Here is a 22,395-nt window from a genome sequence, read left to right as displayed (position 1 = left end):
GGGAGTGTGAAGGCCACCATTTTACAGCAAAGGAAGTAGAAAATGCGATTAAATCTATAGTGCCACATAAAGCAGCAGGCCTCCTTGAAACAGAAGAAGCAAGCCCTTCGTAAGGCAGAGAGAAGGTGGAGACTCCACTATTGTCAAACAGAGGCTGACATTTTTAAAACCTTGCTCTCAAAATATAAGGCAGACATCCTGCAAAGAAAGGCTGCTTTCTATGAGGGAAGAATTAGGGAAGCAATAAACATACAGCGAGAGACCTTTATGATACTAAGGGAACTCACACAACGAGAAGGGAAAATCTCTGCGTGCGACCAACCAGACTGTGACTCCTTCCAAACTTTCTTCCTTCGGAAGGTACAGGATATCATCACTGACATCAATGCACGGCCAGCTACAACCATGCTGCCTAGCCAGACTGCTCAGCTGCCGTCTATGACTTTGAATAGTTTCCCCCCCATCGACTCCAAGTGCCTAGCGGAACTGGTCGGACAGATCAAGTCAGGCTCAAACATAGACCCATGTCCCCCTAAAATTTTTAAAATGGCCCTGCCAGGCATCCAGCCTCAGGTACTGAGTTTACTGAATAACTCATTGAAAACAGGTTATCTGCCAACTCCGATGAAAGAAGCCAGGGTCTCCCCACTTTTAAAGAAAGCAGGAACGGACACGAAAGCCTTAAAAACTACAGGCCCATTTCGCAGTTACCTTTTCTAAGCAAGATCCTAGAAAAGCACGTCCTCAGCACTCTAGCCGGCCATCTGGAAGAACATCGTCTCCTTCATACCAGGCAGGCTGGGTTCCGGCCCCAACATAGCACAGAACTAGTCATGGCCTCGGTCGCCGATGAGCTAAGAGTCAGGGCAGATAATAAACAGCCATGCGCCCTGATTCTCTTAGACTTATCGGCGGCTTTTGATACGGTCAGTCACACCATCTTACTGGACCGTATCCCGAAATTGGGGATCACAGGCCAGGTGCTAAAGTGGCTAGAATCCTTCCTGTCAGGTCGAACCCAGAGAGTGCAGCTAGGAGACCAACTGTCTGAGATCAGTGAAGTGACTTGGGGGGTGCCCCAGGGGTCGGCTCTATCCCCCTTGCTTTTTAACATCTACTTACAACCATTGGTGGAGGAGCTTATGCGTATGAACTGCGAAATTTTCAACTACGCAGATGATACCCAGCTATTAGTCCGGCTGGATGACACCAAAGAGGCCCAAGAATCAGTGAGGAACTTGCTCAGCTTCACGGTCAACTGGATGACTAACAATCTGTTGAAAGTGAATGCTGACAAAACGGAGGTGCTGGTGATCAGCAACAAAGAGGACCCCTGGAGTGACCTGTATTGGCCTCCTGAGTTGGGAACCACCCCGTCTCCTGGTACTGTAGTAAAAAGCTTAGGGCTAAGGATCGACACGGATCATCTCAATGGCCCCTCAAGTTTCTGCTGTCGTCGGATCCTGCATTGGTGTGCTGAGGCAACTACGAAAGTTAGTCCCTATTTTATCTGCCTCCACCCTGCAATCGATCGTATCTGCCACAGTCATTTCAAGACTCGACTATGGCAATGCTTTATATCTTGGCCTGCCACAGAAGCTGTTGAGGAAGCTGCAAGTAATGCAGAATGATGCAGCCAGGCTCATCCACTCCCTGCCTAGAAACTCGCATGCAACCCCCCTGCTTCAGAAGCTGCACTGGCTCCCAGTGAAATTTCGAGTCCAGTTTAAATGTCTCTGTGTGGCCCATAAGGCACTCTTCGGGAAAGCCCCAGAGTACATTAAGCAACGTTTGAAGAGGTATATTCCTGGGAGACCCTTGCGCTCAGGAACAACCTCGAATCTGATTCAACCTAGATTCAAATTAAAAACCAAAGGAGGCAGGACCCTGTCTGTGCTTCTCCCACAATTGTGGAATGAGCTCCTGCCTACCTTGAAGGAGGAATCACAGCTTCTACCCTTCAGAAAGAAACTAAAAACCCATCTTTTCAGAAAAGCTTTCACGACAGTCTAGGCGGTGGAATACCTGAGGGTTCTATGGGCACCAGTGTGTTATGTTCTTCTGTTAAGCGCTTAGAGACCGGCGGTGATAGGCGCTATATAAATATTCCTGAACATAACATAACATAACATAACATAACATAACATAACATTTGCTCCGTCTTGATTGCATCCAATGGGGGAGGCTGATTTCAACTTTACTTAATGCCATCAATAATGGCGCTGTAATCCCAAACTCATGGAAGGGGGCAGAGGTCGTCCCAATCTTTAAGAAGGGGCGCCGGGACGACCCTGCCAACTACCGTCCAATAAGTTTAATTGACTACCCAGAAGGTCGTTGGAAATGTGATACTTAGGAGACTCTTGCAGTGGGTCGATGATAATAAAATTCTATCGGACTACCAAGCAGAATTCAGGACTGGCACAGGGACCATCGAACAGGCATTTAGATTACTGCTCATATATTGGAAGTTGGTCCTAATAGGCAAAGGCAGTCTTTACCTTGCGTTTATCGACTTAAAGACTGCCTTTGACCTGGTCCCCAGGGACCGTTTGGGGGGGGTATTTTCCGAAATGGGAATCCCCGCGTATATCTTGTCATTACTAGTGAGGCTCCATGTTGGAAATTTTGCACAGGTGAGGTGGGGTACACAGGGCCAGAAGTCAAATAGAATTCCAGTGAATAGGGGTGTCCGCCAGGGATGTGTTCTTGCCCCCACTCTGTTCTCATTATATGTGAATGGAGTGGTGGAGCACCTGCTGGAAAATCCATCTGATGCACCTTCCCTGGCGGGCAAACGAATTCAACCCTCCTTTTCGCTGAAAATACCCTCCTCATCTCTAAGTCCCCTGTGGGCTTACAGATCCTCCTGGACAGCTTTCAGTACTTCTGTACTTGCAGAGGGCTTATAATTAATACCGATAACACCAAATACCTGGTGTTGAACCCTCCAAGAAAACCCGGACGACCGCCAGCCCTGAACCATGTGCCCCTGGAAAGGGTTGCAGAATTTGACTATCTAGGTATCCGCATAACCTATACAATGTAGTGGAAGCCACACTTACAAACGATGTTACTAAGCCACAAAAGGGTAGTGGGGGCACTCCTTAAGGAACAGCGTTCTTCTTCAACCAAACCCATCGCCCCGATTATTGATATTTATAAGGCGAGAGGAGTCAGCTCGGCCCTTTATGGGGCAGAACTGTGGGGTACATGCAATATAGATCAGCTCTCTAGATCTGAGAACAAATTCTTTAAGGACCTAATGGCACTCCCACAGAGTACCCCTACGGTACCACTGCTACTCGATTTGGGGTGCCGCTCGATCAAAGACTAGGCACAAATCCGACCGCTCCTACTATGGGCTCGGTTATGGCGAGTCCCAGAATTAGCAAAGTATGCGGATGGGTTAATGGAAGTAATGTCGATGTCGGGTTGGTCCAAAATCAGGTGACTAAAACATGTCAAATTTTTGCTTGGCGAGCTGGGCCTTGGGGATGCTTGGGGTACTAGATCCGCTCCCCCCAAAACGGTCTTGAAGAATCTTTATTGGAGTTGGGTATCCAGTAAAAACAGCTCTGACTCTAAACATGGCAGAGCAACTGTTGATTTTCTGAGGATCAAAGATGTGGCAGTTCGGGAACCCTACCTCGATATTATTTCGAAGCCCACTGACAGGGCTTTGTATTTTAAATTCAGGGTTGGAATCCTTCCAGTTTGTGAACTGACTGCACGCTGGAAAGTTCAGTTTCAAACCTTACCCTTTTGCCCAATCTGTCAGACCAGAGTAGAGTCTGTTGCTCATATTTTGTTCGCATGCCCGGCATACAAATCACAGAGGAACTGCTGGTTAAAACCATTATGCAGAGAACTGGGCACTAGACATCATATTGTAGCATTGCGAATCCTGATGTCAGATACTCGGTCAGTGTATGTATGTGGGCTGTCAAAATTTTTAAGATGGGCTTGGACCGTCAGATCCAAAAGGCTTAATGAAATGTTTTAATTAGTGATTTTATTTTCAATTAATGCAGTCTTTTTATTTCAATTGTATAGTATTTTTAACTAAATTGTAAACTGAGTATTACATCATTTGTTGATATCAAATTACTGTATAATGTTATGCTTTTAAGATATGTTTTTAATTACTGCACAGTAAATTTGCATGCAAACTTACTTGTGGAAGAATCGCCCTTGTACAGTTGGTGGAGTAGGGAAGTAAAAGGAAGGTTTTTTTTTAGCAAGCGGAAGCATTGCATTCCTACTCCATTAAAAACAAGCATTGGCATAACCAATAGGTCTCGCATTTGGGACCTTATAAGTGTTTAGCCATGCAACCGTTGGTGTTGTTGCACCAAGGATATTCTGCTGCACAACTAAATACTTATAGGGTCCAAAAAGCAAGACCTATTGGCTATGCCAATGCTTGTTTATTATCTCAGTGAAGTTAACTTAACAAAACATGCCTCTTTTAGAGCACATCCCCCTTCCTTCTTTTCATAAAATGTAAAACACTGTAGCAGTGTTTAAAAGCAGTGATTGATTTGCGGAAAAGCGCAATCCACAAATGTGGGCCACTTTTTTTGTTGTTGTGTGCCCGGGTCTACTTTTGTTCCCAATCTAACGCTGGAATCAGGCACAGGATAAAATGATAAAAGAAGTGCACACACAGACTCACTCTTTGGCCCGCAAGCCAAACATTATCCCCACTCCCCTCACGGCCTACATACGCATTAGGCCAGTTCAGGGAAAATAAACTAAAAGCCAGGCAATTTCCTACTTATACCAAGGATTATTTTTTTTTAAGTGTCTGCAATTTTAATCTGTCTAAAAACGATATTTGCCCTGACTGATGGATAAAAAAATTATATATTTTTCTCTGGTAGTCAGTACATATGAAACAAAAAAGGGCTGTATCGAGGCACCAATGCAAAACTGTCTAGCACTTGCACAATTTAAGCGATCTAGTTCTATGAATGTGCGCTATGAACGCTCATCTGAATAAAAACAAAACACACAAGGAATCTGATCAGCACAACCCTAGGAAGGAAGCCTTGATCCATAATGCAAACATGGAACATGGACCCGCAGCACCGTAGTTGGGTAGACAAGACAGCCATAACTGGAGTGTATGTCTCCTCACACTACATCTTCAGCACTTTTCATAGCTTTGCCCTGGTTGCAACGAAAATCGCCATTCTATTACTTAAGACGAGGAAGGATTCCTTCTCATAAACGCGCATGCACAAAGCATTTTCAATTTAGTACACACTGAAAGGCACCTAAAACGCAGTTGTACGGGAGACCTACACATAGAAACCCGAGACAGCAGATGCGTGGAACCTCACTCGCGCGCAAGAGAATAGGATGCGTCTGTACAAATGAAGGTCACAGGGACTTGGGAAACAAGCATTAGCCGCGCGGCCATCGGCGCCGCGAAAGGGAAAGTAGTTGCGCCTGTAAGGGTGCCCGCGAGATGGCGCCTGTGCTCTTAAGCGCACATCCACACGCGTAACCACTCGCTGGTGGCCGGAGAAAGCCCTTCAAAAATCCAGTTACTAAATGTCTCGCTGACAGCGCATGCGCGCTGGCTCAGCGATGCCTAAAAAGCAGGATGAAACTTGGCTCTGCTGCAGCCAAAGACTCAGGCAGTTTTTCCGGATGGTTTTACCTGCTGGAGAAATTGGGTCAGGTTCTTCCACAACCACTAAAACCAAGAAAAACTTAAACAGTAGTAATCAAGCAGAGCTAAATTCATGCACAAAACCATGCATCCCATGCATCAATTTCACTCGCTTCTCTGTTAATTTGGCCCAGGATGATGTCCTACTCTCAGCAGCACTGAGTGATTGGTTTTTGTGATTAATCAACAGTTGCCCCTTAGTTTTGAGGAGATGATTCCGTTGTATGGCGAAGGAAATCTGGCGAGGGAAAGAAATCATCTAGGAACCTATTCCCAGGGCAGATCCCGCAGATGCCATTGGTGAAATTGCCTGCTTGAATATTGAGTGAATGCAGTTGAAAAGTGCAAAAAAGGAGTGAATGTGTTATGATCTTGTTTACACCGTGGCTCCGCTCCTCACGCCATGGTGGAATGTTCATGTACCAAGGTTCTATACTGTGAGGCGCACGCTGCCTGTCAGTTGAGCAGCTGCTGACTGAAGGCGGTGGTGCGCTGACACTGTGTTCGCTGTTCCTGAATAAATCTTTTGGAACCTATGTCCTGTCTCCGTCTCATGTTGGCATTACAACATGTTTTTGGCAACGAGGGTTCTTCAGTCAGCAGGCAACACAGCATACAGCGGAGAATCCACCTGTGCAGTTTGAAAGAGGAAGTATTGGCGTTGAATTTCCAATGAAGCGAGGCAATATCTGGTGTGACAGACTGCGTTTCACCAGTCCGGCGTTACCTAAAGGAGTATTTACACAATCTATACGTGAGTAATGGAGCGTTTCGCCATCAGGGAGATTTGGACAGCCAGGGGAGATAAAACGCACACTGTGTCGCCCAGGAAATAATCGCAGCGCATTTAGCACATAAAGAATTTCAACACGCATAGCCATTATCGCTGAAGTAAACTGCACATAGCAGCGAGAGGTCATTTGTGGAGAGTGGTGCGACGATAAAAGTCAAAGATCTGCGTGAGGCTATTAGAGCGTCAGCTGTGTGAAACTGATGTGTGCGACTGGAAGCTCTTCTGGAATGTGAGCCTGCATGCCGGCAATACGGCGTGTCACATCAAAAGATTATTTTGTCCTGCTGTGAGCTTGGGGAGAGAAGCGTCATCGCAGATCAGCGGCAGATAACGCGTGTGTTGTCTGTGTGAAATAAACGCGCTCAAGAAAATTTCCTGTCAGAACCTCTGTAGAGCGCGTTAGGAGAGGAGAAACGCTGCTGGCAAGTAATAGGTCACGTGTATGCCAGCTTAATGACATTGACACGCGTAACTCATACACAAAGCATGCTTCAGTCAAAATAGAGATTTTGCCGGCAAGAAGAGCAGAGGTCTGCATTAATCTGTGGAGAAACACTGCCATCTTGTGGACAAAGATTGTATATGCATGCTCTTTCCAGTATTGCTAAAGTGATCGCATTGAAACCGGCAGTAGGTACAAAGTAGGAGAAAAGTGAAATGATATTTATCCAAAGCAGATTCTTGTCTTATTGGTTATTTTTAGATTGTTCTGGATGCAATCTTTATATTGGGCAAGAAACACTTCATCAGAAACACTTCGACATTCAGAGTAAGCATATATATTCACCATTATTTACACACCAACTTACAATTGTACTATCCTTTGGTAATTCATAATGGATCTCACAGCTCTTGATCTCTCCGCGATATCTACTCCTCCTCACTTTCTAAGCCAACCAGGGAGTCCAAGCATAGAATGGGATGAGTGGATTGAAATGTATGACAATTATTTGGAAGCTTTGGATGCACAGGATTACTGTAGCAACAGAAAAAAAGCGATCTTGCTCACCAATTTAGGAAGAGAAGAACAACTCATTTTCAAGTACTTACCTGTTGTAAACAACGAACGTGGTCAACCCATTGAGAATGTTTATGAAGAGGCACGAAAAAGGTTAGAATTGATATTTGCAAAAGAGACAAATATAGTGATGAGAAGATACAAATTTTATACCCAGCCTCAGAAAGTAGGGGAGTCCATTGATGACTTTGTCACTAGACTTTGTGAGCTTTCTATAAAATGTAAATTTGGTCCTATGACTGAGGAAATGATTCGGGGCCAACTGATTGTCCAATGTAGGAGCAGAAAGGCACAGGAACGCTTATGGGCTGCCAAAGATCCATCTCTTAAGGATGCAATTGACATTGCTAAAATAGTTGAAGAGTTCGAATCCTGTATGCAAGAATGGATTGTAGAGATTCTAAACTTAACATGTCTAATGAGAGTGAAACTTCTGTTGTTGAAAGTTGTGAAGGGGAGGTAGCTGCCTCGACTAAATTCAAAGGCGGAAAGAGTACGTTGGGTGGTAGACTGTATCCCGGTAGGTTTGCAAGTAAGACGTGTTGGAAGTGTGTTAGTGCTTATCACACGTCAGACTCCAAGCATTGCTGGGCCATAGGCAAAGAATGAAGAAAGTGCGGTTGTAAGGGCCATTTTGCAACAATGTGTAGAGATGCAAACAAGGGAAAGGTAGCAATGCTGTCGGAAGAATCTAATGTTAATGAGTGTTCATACAGACCTGATAGAATTCTGTGTGTTGAACCTTCCTTACATGATGTTGTTGCCAATGGAGAAATCCTTCTAACCGATCCTCACAACTTAAATGATAGAAGGGTACACAGACCCAAAGCGGAATTTGTTATTGAAAAGAGGAAAGTTGATCTCATGGTTGTCTCAGGGTCCTTATATACCATCATACCTAAAAGAATTTTCAAGCAGGAATGGCCAAGCAAAAAGTTATTACCCAAAGACATTAACCCCGGTGGGTATCAAGGCGAGCAGATAGACATACTGGCTTACATGTCAACTGATATCATTTTTAAAAACAGGTCTGTCAAAGGTAAAGTGTACATAGCTGAAACTGGGCCTCCTATTTTAGGATGGTATCACCAATATGACCTCCATATTAGAATTGACCCACACGCTGTTGAACAAGTCTTGGCGGTGGATGACCTTTCAGTAGAAGACATTTTAGAGGGAGGTGAAGGTGTTTTCAGAGATCAACTTGGCAATTTGGAGGGCTATGTTCACAAAATAAAACTCAAACATAATGCTATTCCCGTCCAACACAAGCTGAGGAAAGTTCCCATCATGGTAAGAGGAGAGGTGAAGAAAATGTTAGACGAAATGCTGTCTAGTGGAGTCATTGAGCCGATTGAGTGCTCAGCTTGGGTTTCTCCAGTTGTAATTTCAGAGAAGGCAGATGGAAATTTGCGTTTCTGTATTGATTTGAGGAGTTTGAATCAAAATATCATTCCAGACACTTTTCCGCTACCAAACATAAAGGAGCTGATGGTGTTACTTAAAGGGGCCAAATACTTTTCTAAGCTTGATCTTCGTCATCAGATACGATTGCATGAATACTCAAAGCACTTGACAGCCTTCATCACTACTGAAGGCATATTTCAGTTTACCGGGATGCCCTTCGGGTTATGTTCGGTTGCAAGTGTATTTCAGAGGATGGCCACAGAAGTCTTCAAAGATCTAAAAAATGTCATCTACTTCCAGGATGATATTCTGGTCTTTGGTGTGAGCAGTCACAATATAGCCTCGAAAGATGCTCTTGGCAGGATATTGGAATGTTAAATGTTGTATACTTGTAAAGCGCACAGCTGCCCCAGCAAAGGGGCGTCCCGGCGCTGTATACCGCTGGGGAACCCGTCCTGGCTTTCCCTGTGGGATGGTCCTTACTGGGAATCCCCAAGGTGGAGCCAGGCATCCCCGGCGTTGGTGGGGCCGTTGTGGAGATTAGGCAAGCTAATGCCCAGAGTTGCCGAGTGGGACCCCAGGTTAGAGTAGGCACCGAGACGAGAATTGTCGAGTCCGCTGACCCTGGTCCACGACCCTGCCGCGTCAGGAATTGAACCCTGGTCCCGGGCCGACTTCTGCTCCCGGGTCTGCTGCCTCTAACCAGTGAGCCACACCACTTAACATTACGTAGAGAAAAATGTTCATTTCTTGCAACTGAAGTGGAGTACCTAGGACACTCCATCTCCTCTGATGGTGTTAAACCAAAGAGAGACATGCTGGCATCTATTAAATTGGCTCCTCCCCATTAGCAGAGACCAATTGCGCTCATTCATTGGATTAATTGAATATTACTCAAAGTTTGTAAAAAACTTTGCAAGTAAAACCGAACCCCTTAAGGTACTCATGAGGAAAGGTGTCAACTTTTGTTGGGGAGCTTATCAGCAAAACTGTTTTGATAACATTAAGCTAGAAATATGTAATGCAGGCATTTTAGTTCCTTTTGATGTTAATGCAAAGACTATTGTCACTGTGGATGCAAGTGATACTGGCATAGGTGCTGTATTATCGCAGAATGATGGCACTTCTGAAAAAACTGTGCCATTCTTTTCTCGCATTTTGACTCCCACTGAAAGCCATTACTCCGTTATAGAAAAAGAAACCCTAGCTGCTACTTGGGGTGTGGAATATTTCAGGACGTATGTATGGGGGCGCAGATTTGTGCTGCGCACTGACCACAAACCTTTGCTAAAAATACTGTCACCAGGTGGAACAGGAAAAGGGTCAGCCAGACTTGCTCGGTTAGCCTCCAGGCTACACAAATATAATTTTAACATTGAATTTATTTCAGGGTGGCGCAATGTCCAAGCCAATTGTATGTTGCGCCTGTCCTTAGACTGGGAAGAAGTAGACAAGACTGACGTGTCTAAGAGAGAGAGAGAAGAAGCCATCTCTAGTGTTGATGATGTGGTTCAGTGGAGTTGTGGTGTAGTCAGTAAAGAGGAATAGGCAGAGGCTATTCCTCAAGATGAGGTCCTTAAAGGAGTCCTAAACCTCATTTTGAAGGGCAGACGTAGGGAAAGCACTTTGCCAATCAGTGTTAGACCCTTTAACGCGGTCATTGGCGAGTTATCCACTGTCGCAGAACAAGTTATCATGCGCAGTAATAAGATAATTCCCCCATTTGGTATTTGAAAGAGACTTTTCGAATTAGCCTATGAAGGTCACTTGGGCCAGACCATTACAAAAAAAGTTTGAGAAAAGAATTCTGGTGGCCAGGAATGGATAGTGATGTGGTTGATTGGGTTGAGAGATGCAGTGAATGTTGCGAGAGCGAGAAAAGACTTAAGGTGGGACCCCAATCTGTCCCAAGCTACATCCACGACCCAGGGGTGGTGTGGCACAGCATTTGCCTTGTTTTTATCGGACCTATGCCGGGTGTTCACCCCAGTAAATGATTTGGCATGGTCGTTATGGATGTTCATTCCAGATGGCTTATTGTGTATCTTCTCCCCGAAATAACCACTAGAGTTACCATTAGGGTACTATGCAATATTTTCAAAGAGGAAGGTTATCCCACTGTTCTTATAACGGACAACGGGACTCAATTGAATTTTAATGAAATGAGGGAATTTCTAAGTGAGTGTGGTATCAAACACTCACTCACTACTTTGTGCAACCCTCAATCCAATGGTCTTGTGGAAAGAGCCAACCGCATGATTAAAGGAGCTATAATTTTGGCTCTCACAAACAATCTTGACATTGATGAAACTTTAAACGAATTAGTATGGGCTTATCGCACAACTGAGAATTCCACTACAGGAGTTGTTCCCTTCATTGCCATGCGAGGCAGAAAACCATCTTCAAAATGAGTGCCTCCATGGATCAGAGAATTGGTAGAAGGGAAGAATGTGATTAATAGTGGCAAGAGTACCTCCATGTATGCTTCCATGAAAGGGCACACCCAAGAGAAGAACTCGACTAGCATTCATGTAGGAGACTATGTCACAGTCCGATCTGGTCGTTGGGTCAGAGGTCTATGCAAGTTTTGTGGTCCTTTCAAAGTTCAGGAGGTGCATCACTTTTATGTTCTGCTGGATAATGGAGAAAAATGGAACTTACGTAGGGTAGCAAAAAGAGTGAATGCAGTTGAAAAGTTCAAGGACGTTCTTCTCTGCTGGTGAACTGAACTACACAAGACATGTTTCCACTGCACAGTGGAACTTTGTGTGCTCACCATTTGCTTAATCGCACAGACATCCTTGCACCATCTCTTCTCCTTGCATGATGTCACCTTGAGGCCACAGAGCAATTCCTGTGCTCAAAGGAAGTGTTAATTTCAAGTAACAGGTGTTTCTGGTGCGTGCCGCTGTTTGGAGACCGCAATGAACCCCACAAGCACTGTAGACACATACATCACAAATAGGTCCCTTCTACAGTGTGCATTTGTAGGCGGACACAACAGCAGCGGCTCTTCTGCAATGGTAGAGGAGTATCGCCTCACCTGCCAGCAGCTGAAAAAATGAAAAATAAAAGTATAATAAACCTTTGTTTATTATTGTTTCATTTTTCTCTCAGAGCTGAGGCTTGGGGGAGGGGCCAGGGTGATGACATGCTGGAGAGGGTGTATTGGGCACTGCTATTCAGTATGCATGGCATGCGCACTAAAGCTCTCTTCAACCCCAGGTGCGTTGCCAGGATGGAGAGAGAAGGCACAGGCTCCCAGTGTAACTGAGAGGAGAAATCATCAGCACTCAAGCAGGTACGTGTTTTTTTTTTTAATTATTTGTCTCCCCTTATATCCGTTGTCTCCTTCTGCCCCCACCTGTTCTCCACCTCCTCCCTGCCCTGCAACTCTATAAACACTCTGGCAGCTACTGGGACACAGATGAGCTGTGCAGGGAACTCAGGGTAACCTTTAGGGGGCGCAGGGCATGTGACGGAAACCAAACCCAACATTGGGGTCGATTAGGATTGCGGTGATTCCGCATCCTCCGGGCCGGCGGAAGCCCCCGCCGGCCCGGAGGATGCGGATTCACCGCTGCGGTACATGAAAAGACCCCCCGCCACATTAGGATGGCTGGGGGGTCATCGGCGGACGGGAAGACCGTCCGCCGCTTTTCCACCACGGTTGCCTTCCGACCGTGGCGGAAAAGCTCTAATATGGTGGCGGTGTCTATCAGACACCGCCAGCCATATTAGGATGTGCTTCAGGACATGCCTTGAAAGGCATACGGTCTTTTCTTTGGGGGCCCGTTGTGGGCCCCCAGGGTGAAGGGGGATTGGGGGGTGCACATGGGGGGTACCTATGGTACCGCGCGGTGCCTGCCGCTTTGTGCATGTAAATGCAAAGCATGCATTTTTAACCTTGCGGCGGGTGCTGCTTCAAGCAGCACCCGCCGCAAGGTTAAAGATACGGGATGTGACCGCCAGGGTGGCGGTCTCATCCTAATTGCACCGGAGGGACCGCCGCTGCCCCTGTGGACGGTCCCTCCACCTCGGGGGTGGCGGACGGACGCAGGTCCATCTGCCATCCTAATAGGCCTCATTGTTTGCAGACTACACTCCAGGTGCGGTGCACATGAGTGGTTGTGAAATAACTGAGATATCATTTTTTTCAGGTGAGCAATGCTCAATGGGCTGTAAGGGCTTCAGCCCTCCTCCCCTATGTGTTCCGTAGCCTGGGCTGAAGTCCTGCAGCTGTGTGGGTGTCTGTCCCAGGGAAAGTCTAGAAAAACTACAGCTGAAGAAGAGAGCGCTTGAACAAACATTGTCGCCAACAGACCCCTTCAGCTTATCTTGCATCTGCAGTGTCCTTAAAGGAGGTGATAGGGGTCACAGATGATGCACAACACCCAGGACAAAAACCTCACAGTGGGGGTTCAAATGTGTATGGCAGTGAGCTTCACTGATCACCATTGTTTTAAAGAGAGACAATGCTTGCTCATTAACGCTGTATATAAGGGACTGTGTCTACACTTTAAGAGCAATTTCTCCCGTATTCGTCTGCTTTCAAGCAATCAAGGCAGAAATAGCAAATTGGCTTGCTTTGGAATTGCATTTATATAGTGCTTACTACCCATTTGATGAGTAATAAGCACTAAATAAATGTTAAAAGGGTAAAGAAAGGCATTTCTGCCAATAGCATTTTTCATGGTGGGGGGCAGGGGCTCAAAGGCATCATGGCGCTTTAGACAAGCATCAGATTACATAACACAAAATCAGAGAACTTTTTTTAGGCACGGGAAGAATAAGTGATTTCCCCAGAATCACAGGATACTGAGCTAACACTGGGATCCAAACTTCCCAGTTACAAAGTAGGCAGCTCAGGCTGTTAGGCCACATCTCATCGATTGGTATTGGTGTGAGTGGTCAGATGCAATAACCCCAAGGAGTTCAGCCCATTTTTTCCAAATTTTGCCTCACTCATACTTACTCCCTCTCACATTGACACCCATATTAAAAAACATTTTGCGCTGGGTTTGCATCTCAAAGGGGACACACACCTACTCATAATTTGTTTTTTTATTTACTTTCCAGCGCAAAACCTGTTTTGCACTGGAAAGTTGCCTGAAAGTGATGCAAAGCAGTGCAAAGAGCTGCTTTGCTTTATTCTGTGTCAATGGGGCATTCTATGAGTGGTACACGGGCGTTCCCATGCAACCACCTATGGTTTTTGACGCAAACCCCTATCTACTAACAACAATAGACTGGGTTTTGCACCAAAATATAAACACCACTTGAAAACAGGCATTAAAAAGGAGAAACACTTTTATTTCTCATAACTTTTCCCGCTTTCAAAGTGTACTACACTGTACAGCACACATCTGAAGCAGGACAAGTTTTAATGTTAGACAAAGCATAGTATTTAGTGCTGGAAGGGCTCCCTTCCAGTATAGAAGCTATGCTACCACTCCTACTGCTGCTTAGCGCTTCGCGCCCATTCTGCCTAATTGTTTTAAATATTAATTTGTTTAAGCTTCGCTTTCTTTGCTGGTTTTGGTTTTTAACTACCCCCTCACCTGCACTGTAATCGGAGCGCACCGCTGCTTGAGCTGGTCCGGTTCTTGGGGTGGGTTCAGCCTTTAGTCGCCATCTTGGAGTGGGGTGATTCTTCCAGGCGCCATCATTAGCAGCGCTTTAGTGCGCAGACGCTATTGTGGGACGCCTACTTAATGCTCACTGCCTAGTGCAGCGGTATCGTGCAGCGGGCGTGCCTTCGCGTGGCCGGAGTCGTGCCAGAGTCCTGCCCGTCTGCGCCCGTCAGCGTCCCGGAGGCGGGCGAGTGGCGGGAGACCCGGGCTCGGGCCGACCGTGCCCATTTGGAGCTACCATGGTCTGTTACACATCGGCGCAACTTCGGTCCCTACAAAGGGTATCGTGTGGCTGCTTCAAGGTTTTCCCTGGTCGCTATAGGGGCAAGAGCACATGCCCTGGCTGTGGCTGGTCGAAAGGTGCTGTTTTATGGCCACCCCCTTACCGGGAGGTGGTCCCGGTGAAGCATCTTTGTATGCTATTAAACACCAGGTCAGTGCGCAGTCACGCTCAGGAGCTCTTTGACCTCTTGACTATGGAAAAACTGGTGTGTCTGATGCTTACAGAGACCTGGTTGGGAGTTTCTTCCAACCCGGATATCGCTTCTGCGATCCCGCCAGAATATAGCATCTATAGGCAGGATAGACCGGAAGGAAGGGGTGGCGGTGTAGCTCTCGTGGTGAAGAACTCTGTTGTATGTTCTATTATTCCCACTGAGGCTATTAAAGGGTCTGAGTCCCTTGCCTTTTCTTTATCTTTGGCACCGCATCAGTCAGTGAAAGGACTGTTAGTGTATAGACCCCCGGGTCCAGCAGGCACTTTTTTTGAAGAACTACAGTCTGTTATGTCAATGCTGGCCATGAGAGCTGATCATTGCATTCTGGCCGGTGACTTCAACTTTCACATGGACAATGCGTTGGACCCAGACGTGATTAAACTATCTGATATCACGGCTCCTTGGGGTCTAGCCCCCTTTCTTTTTGAACCAACGCATGACAAAGGCCATACTTTGGATCAGGTCTTCTCTATCTCCCCCATCGAGGTGAGGGCACATATGCCAGTTCTTTGGACTGACCATTGCCTGGTTCAGTTTCATATACTGGGCATTGAGAAACCCCGGAGTAGTGCCCCTAGGCAGTCTGGATCAGCGTCAAGGGCACTGCACCGGGTGACTCCAGAATTGCTGTCACAAGCACTGTGTGAACATCCCTGCCCTCTCACGGGGGTGTTGGATAGGGACCTGGAGTCCTTGCAGGCTTGGTTTGGGGATAGGCTAAATGATCTGGCCCCTTTGAGGCCTCCTCGATCATTACCTAAACGGGTTTCTGCTCCGTGGTTTACTGGTGCGCTGCTTGCTTCCCGCAGGCAGTGCAAGGTGGCGGAGAGGACCTGGCGAGCCCAGTACGACCTAGCTGCCAGACTCGAATACAGAACCAGGGTCAAAGCCTACCATCGAGCTATTCTCCTTGAGAAGAAAAGCTATTTTGCCAGGAGGATAGAGGATGCCTCGAACTCCTGTAAAGAGATCTTCACAATCGTTAGGGAATATATTGCCCCGCGGTCGAATGCGGCCCAGTCTGTTCCCACTCAGAAGTGGGCATCGGATCTGGCATGCTTCTTCACTGCTAAGATTAAGCTGATACAGGATTCCTTTTCACCGCGGCCGGTGGCTGCCCTGCCTGGCTCCGAGGCTGGTCCTGTTCCATTGGTCCCCCCAGGGCCAGTCCTGTCAGACTTTTCGCCCATCTCAACTGCTTCGTCTTTGACACTTTTGGCCAATCTTAAATCTGGATCGCCGCTTGATCCATGTCCGGCCAAATTTTTGGCGAAGATGGCGGAGGTGGTAAACCCGCTGGTCAACCCTCTCCTGAATCTTTCTTTGAGCCAAGGTGAGGTCCCTTTGGCGTGGAAGCAAGCCATGGTCATTCCTCTTATTAAGAAGCCCGGTCTGGCCCCCGAGGTCTTGGCCAACTACAGGCCTATTTCTCTTCTTCCTGCTCTGGCTAAGACCCTGGAGAAGCACGTTCACAGCGTGCTCTCCAATTTTCTGGAATCCAACGATCTGCTTCATTCTACACAATCGGGCTTCCGCCCCAATCTTAGCACAGAGACGGCGTTGCTGGAGGTGTCTGAGGCCATCAAGGAGACGCTAGACTTGGGTGGGAGAGCCATGTTGATCATGCTCGATCTGTCGGCGGCCTTCGACACCGTCCCCCATGAGGGCTTGCTCACCAGACTTCATGAGATCGGTCTGAGGGGGACGGTGTTCAGCTGGTTTATATCTTTCTTAGCTGGTCGCCGTCAGACGGTCTGGGCCTCCTCGGCCTCTGCTGAGATGCCGCCATTGGGAGTCGGAGTCCCGCAGGGCTCTATGTTGAGCCTGACTCTTTTTAACCTCTTTATGACCCCTCTGGCGGCTCTGGCTGAGTCTTTCGGGGCCCAGATCGTATCCTATGCGGATGACACCCAGTTGCTCTTCACCTGCCGGAAAGGAGAGGATTTTGACGGAGAGAGTATCCGCCAGTGCCTTGGGGCTGTTTTTAAATGGCTCCAACTGAACAGCCTCAAGTGCAACTCAGATAAATCGGAGGTACTCTTCTTCGGTTGTCAATCCGATCTGGACTGGCAGGTGTGGTGGCCTGCGGATATGTCCCCTCCGAGGCAGTCGTCTCAGTCAGCTAAGAATTTGGGGGTGAAAATTGACAATGGTCTGACTTTAAGATCTCAGATCCTTGCCCTCACTGGCACCTGCTTCGGTCTTCTCCGTATGCTTCCGAAGTTTTTTTTCCTTTGCTCTCCGAGGATAACAGGAGGATTACGGTGCAGGCCTTGATCGGTTCAAGACTGGACTACTCTAACATCTTATATCTTGGCCTGCCCGAATATCTCCTGCAACGGATGCAGGGGGTCCAGAATGCGGCGGCACGCGCCATTTTTGGTCTGCACAGGCGAGTCAATGTTTCCGGCCTGTTGCAGTCGCTTCATTGGCTGCCTATCCGACAGTGGATAGCTTTCAAAGCTTTGACCCTTGCGCTTAAGGCCTTCTATTCCACAGGGGCCAAATACCTGCAGAAGAGGCTTACGCCTTACCGTCCTTCTCGATCTCTGAGATCAGAGGCGAAGTTTATTGCTATTGTTCCTCATGTGAGGAGGGCCCGCATGGGAGGTCGCTCTTTTATGCTCCGGGCCCCTCAGCTTTGGAATTCTTTGCCCCTCACGTTACGTAGCAACTCAAACCTGCTGTCTTTTAGGAAGGGCCTGAAAACTTGGCTCTTTGCCTCTTAGATTTTATGTTCCCCGTACCCTGCTTCTTTTTACATTGTTGTGTTTGTTCTTTAGGATGTCAATAAAGCGCCGGGACACTCTTTTGAGTAGCCGCGCGCTATAAAAGTCACATAATAACATAACATAACATAACAACTCAAACAGACATATTTGCACTAAGGTGCAAAGGTGTCTGCATGATGCTTGGCAACCTAATTGTACAACAGTAATGCGGAGAGGGCAGGATAGTACCACATCTTTGCAGACATGACACTTTCCAGCTCTCTCTCGCAATGCAGCAACTTTGGGTGCTGTTCTGCATTGTGTGAAAGTATTGATAATCTGGGCCTTAGTCTCTTCCCCTCACTCACTCCAACTCACATGCTCTCACTTGCTCATTTCTGCCCACTCAACGTTACTCATACACAAACGTACTCCTAATCACTTGTTCTCATTCTCACTTGCTAACACACTCATACACACTCCACACTCAGGTCCTCATACACAGTGGTGGTTGGACAGAGTGCAACCTGACCCCCCCTCTCCCCCCCAAGGTTCTTCGGGTTGAGGCACAACACCCGACAATTGCAGGTTGTATTTAAGTGGATCCACTGTTGAATCTCTGTGTGGACCACTTGAGATTTTCAATTTGCACTTTTTCTTTTGTGAGCACGTTTTTGAGCAGAAGCAATATAGAGGTCCTGATGAATGCCAATACACCTCTTTTGAGGGTAGAGCTGGCAGAAACATGATGGCCTATAACTAGTGACATACAAAAGCAGGGGCAATGTTCCTACAGTGTCCTTTCTCACAATTTTTAATCCTGTCTCAGGCATGCATGAATAAAGTTGGACGCCTGTTGTGGAGTCAGTTTTAGTTCACCTCTCACTGTCTGCATGCTATGCAAGCCTCACCACCCATTAGCTCACCATAGGGTATCTACCACCATCCAAAAAAACATCTGAGGGCGCCTCCCTCTTAGAGAGGTAGTTGTAGCCCTCACTGTGATTAGCTGTCATGGTGTGAGGAGATTCCCACTGATGAAGCATGCTACCTCTGGTGAGAAAGGGAATTCGTCCCAAAGAAGGAATATTCCTGTACAGCTAGGTTTTGTTTTGTTTTCTTTGTTCTCCATCTTTCCTAAAGAGACCCAGGGTTTTCTATGTATGTTTATTAATGTTAAAACATCAACAGAACATGAATATTTAATCAATTGTTAAAGTTTTTTTTAAAGTTCTAATATTCCAGCTTAGGAAGGAGGGTGATCTTGTTGCTAAACTGTCAATCTGAGGACCTTGGCTTGAATCCAATTTGGCATTGACTGAAAACTGTGCAGTTGTGCAGCTGCATCGTGCCTGCCCCAAACATAATCTGGGTAATTCATTAGATGTCATGTCAACATCATAACCCGACTTCTCTGAATATGTTGCCCTGGCCACCTACCAGTTTAGCGAGTAGATTACTAAATCACTGGACCGAATTCTATCAGTCAGATGACAAAAAAAGATATCCAGCTAGCCCACAAATCTCCTTGGTTTAATACCCTCTTAAGAAGGAGTGAAAACATTTGGAGAGAAGATGGAGAAAGACTTAGGATGAGTCCTGCAAATCGGAATATAGGCGATAAGACACACAGAAATTAAAGCATCTCAAGCCTTCTTCTTCTCCAAAATTGCTAACTCCTCTAACCCTCCTAAAGAGATTTTTAATACATTACTCAGCCCCCAACAGTTAGTCCCACTCCGGATGCCTTTGTCGAGCACAGTGATAATCTGGCCTGTTTCTTTCAGAAAAAAAACATTGCTATATATTCCTCTTTCTCTGACACTATTAACTTGGCTGACGCTCCTTGTAGGTAGTAATCTAACACTGGATCCACAAGAGGTTCTGTTTACTGCCTTTCCAGTCTCACTGTGAATCTTGTAAATGATCTTCTAAACACAGTGTAAAATCAGGCTCTCCCTTGGACCCAGCACCCCTCTCCATATTCTTCACTAAATACATCGCTCCTATGCTGACACAGTTACTCAACATATTCCTCTTCTCTGGACAGGCCTTTCACCAATGAAAGCATGCAATAGTCAGCCACTTTTAAAAAAAATAATCTTCACCCTCTCTGTTTCAGTAATTATTGGCCTATCTCCTTGTTACCTGGAGTCTACAAACTCTTAGAAAAACATGTTAATAAAATCTCTCCCCTGTCCTTGGATCCAAAGAAGTGCTTCATCTAACTCAAATGGCCGTCCTCCCACAGCACTGAAACAGCTCTGTTGACTGTGGACCAGGAACTGAGACGTCTCCTTGATCAAGGAGGATCTGCAGTCATTATTCTCTTAGATCTCAGTGCTGCCTTTGACACCATGGACCATCTAACTCTTTCTCAGTGAATTTCAAAGGCTGGTGTCAAGGGCCGAGCACTAGAATGGCTCGACTATTTTCTGGAGAACCAAACTTTTCAGGTCTAGGATCAGTCCTATAACTCAGCCAGACTCCCCCTTAGCTGTGGGGTTCCTTAGGGCTCCTCCCTGGCCCCACCCTTTTTAATCATTATATGCTACTCCTTACCGACATTGTGCGCTTATTTGGGCTGTCATTGGTCTCAAATGCCGATGACACCCAGTTGGTCATGTCAATTTCCCTCGACCCCAACTCCAGACACCTGTCTTTGAATCCATGTCTCCAGGAAGCAGCCAGTTAGATGGCTGGTTGTAAATTTAAACTCAATGAGGAAGCAGTGAAACGCGAAGTTGAGGAAATAGGTGACTGAATATGATACAGCAAGAAATCCTCCGGCTCAAAGAGCAGAATATTGAGCAACAGGGACACGCGGAAGATCTGGATAACTGCTTCTGCCGCAACTATGTCTACATCAGAGGTGTGAAATCAGGTATCTTCAAGCCTCCCACCTCCGATATATTGTGGAGTGGAATCGTCTGCTCTCTGAAAAACACTGGACCTTTAAGGACCAGGCGGTAGCTGGGGCAAATATATGGAGGGAGGCGTGGCTCACGCGTAATTTAAGGGCTTGGGGTCTCTACTCTTCCCCTGTCACTGCGGCGACGCTAAAGGTATGGGATGCCGTGGCATTAAGGAGAGGCCTGATGACATTCCCCTCACCGATGTCCCCAATAGTGGACAACCCAGACTTTCCACCAGGCTGCAAATGTGAGGTATTTTAGAGATGTGGAAAGCGGGGTGTAAAAGGGTGGGTTCGCTGTTTGATGTAGAGGGCATACTTTCCTAACAACTGCGATTGGATTATGGTCTGCCCAAGTCAGACGACTTCCACTACCTGCAACTTAGGCATTGGGTCACTTCACCGACCTATCTAGTGAAGGCCTCTCGGCCACTTACCCCTTTCGAGAAGTGGCTAACGTGAAAAAAGGATGATAAGCATATGATCTCAGAACATTATGCTATGCTTGCCACAGGGCAGAAAGGGGGGATACAAAGGATCAACTACGATGGGAGGAGGAGCTGGGGAGGGCCCTCTCGGACAAAGACTGGGAGAAAATCCATTATAAGGCACACCACACAGCTTATAACACTGCAGGGGCCGAATCAGCATACAAAGTCACATCCTATTGGTATATCACTGTAGCCAGCATCCATAGCTGGGACAAAAATCATATTGAGAAATGTTGGAGGGGGTGTGGCCTTTCCAGCTCTTTAGTGCACTAACTCTGGCACTGCCCAAGGCTGGTGCGCTTCTGGGAGGGGGTGTTGAACGATATCGACAAAGCCTTAGATACTGAGATCCCACGCTTCCCGGCATACACACTACTGGGGCTATAAAATACGCTGACATTACCCCTTCGCTCACTGAGGGGTAGACAGATGGCACTGGCATTGGTAGCAGCGCGCCAAACGATCCTTGCACAATGGAGCTCCACAAATGTACCTGACCACACGGCCTGGCTGTATAGACTTTGGCTGACTCGAGCCATGGAACGTCTCTCACTAGTTACAGATCACAAGGGCGAGACCTCTGCCGAATTTTGGGCCCCATTCATGTTATGTTATGTTATGTTATGTGACTTTTATATAGCGCACGGCTACTCGAGATGAGTGTCCCGGCGCTTTCCACCTGCAACTCAGAGTAAAAATAACACAACACAGCGAAAATGAGAAAAGAAACAAAAAAAGAAAACAGTAAGAACAGTAAACTATAAAGGCAGACTAAAGATTAAAAAGCCAGGTCTTCAGGCTCTTCCTGAACTGGAACAAATTGACAGTGCTGCGAAGCGAAAGAGGAAGCGAATTCCACAACTGGGGAGCTCTGCAGCTGAAAGAACGCCCTCCCACGCGGGCCTTCCTCACCCGCGGGACCACCGCTTTATAGAGGGATTCCGAACGCAAAGAGCGGACTGGTCGATAGAAAGCCATTCTCCGCCGCAAATATCCAGCCCCTGATCCAAAAAAGGCTTTATGCATCAGAGTCAGGGATTTGAACTGAATCCGCTTCCGGATAGGCAGCCAGTGAAGCGCCTGTAGCAGCCCGGAAGCTCGGGCTCGTTTGCACAGGCCAAAAATAGCCCGGGCGGCGGAGTTCTGCACCACCTGTAGGCGCTGAACCAAATAATCAGGGAGGCCGAGAAAGAGGGCATTAGCATAGTCTAACCTTGAGCCGACAAGCGCCTGCACAGTAATCCGCCT

The 22,395-nt window shown here is 46.9% G+C and overlaps 1 long non-coding RNA gene across 1 annotated transcript in view; it reads left to right on the top strand.

The window, feature by feature from the left end:
* Positions 1-6,170: 6,170 nt before the first annotated feature.
* Positions 6,171-22,395, top strand: part of LOC144771662 (uncharacterized) — a 58,401-nt gene continuing 42,176 nt past the window's right edge. Inside the window, exons 1-2 of the long non-coding RNA XR_013599418.1 lie at positions 6,171-6,437; positions 12,127-12,202. This is a non-coding gene — a long non-coding RNA (uncharacterized LOC144771662). The remainder of the gene's footprint in view (positions 6,438-12,126; positions 12,203-22,395) is intronic.

This window comes from Lissotriton helveticus, chromosome 8, assembly GCF_964261635.1.
Source record: "Lissotriton helveticus chromosome 8, aLisHel1.1, whole genome shotgun sequence".
In the NCBI taxonomy this organism is placed as follows: Eukaryota; Metazoa; Chordata; class Amphibia; order Caudata; family Salamandridae; genus Lissotriton; species Lissotriton helveticus.
This window is presented reverse-complemented; position numbering and strand designations above follow the sequence as displayed.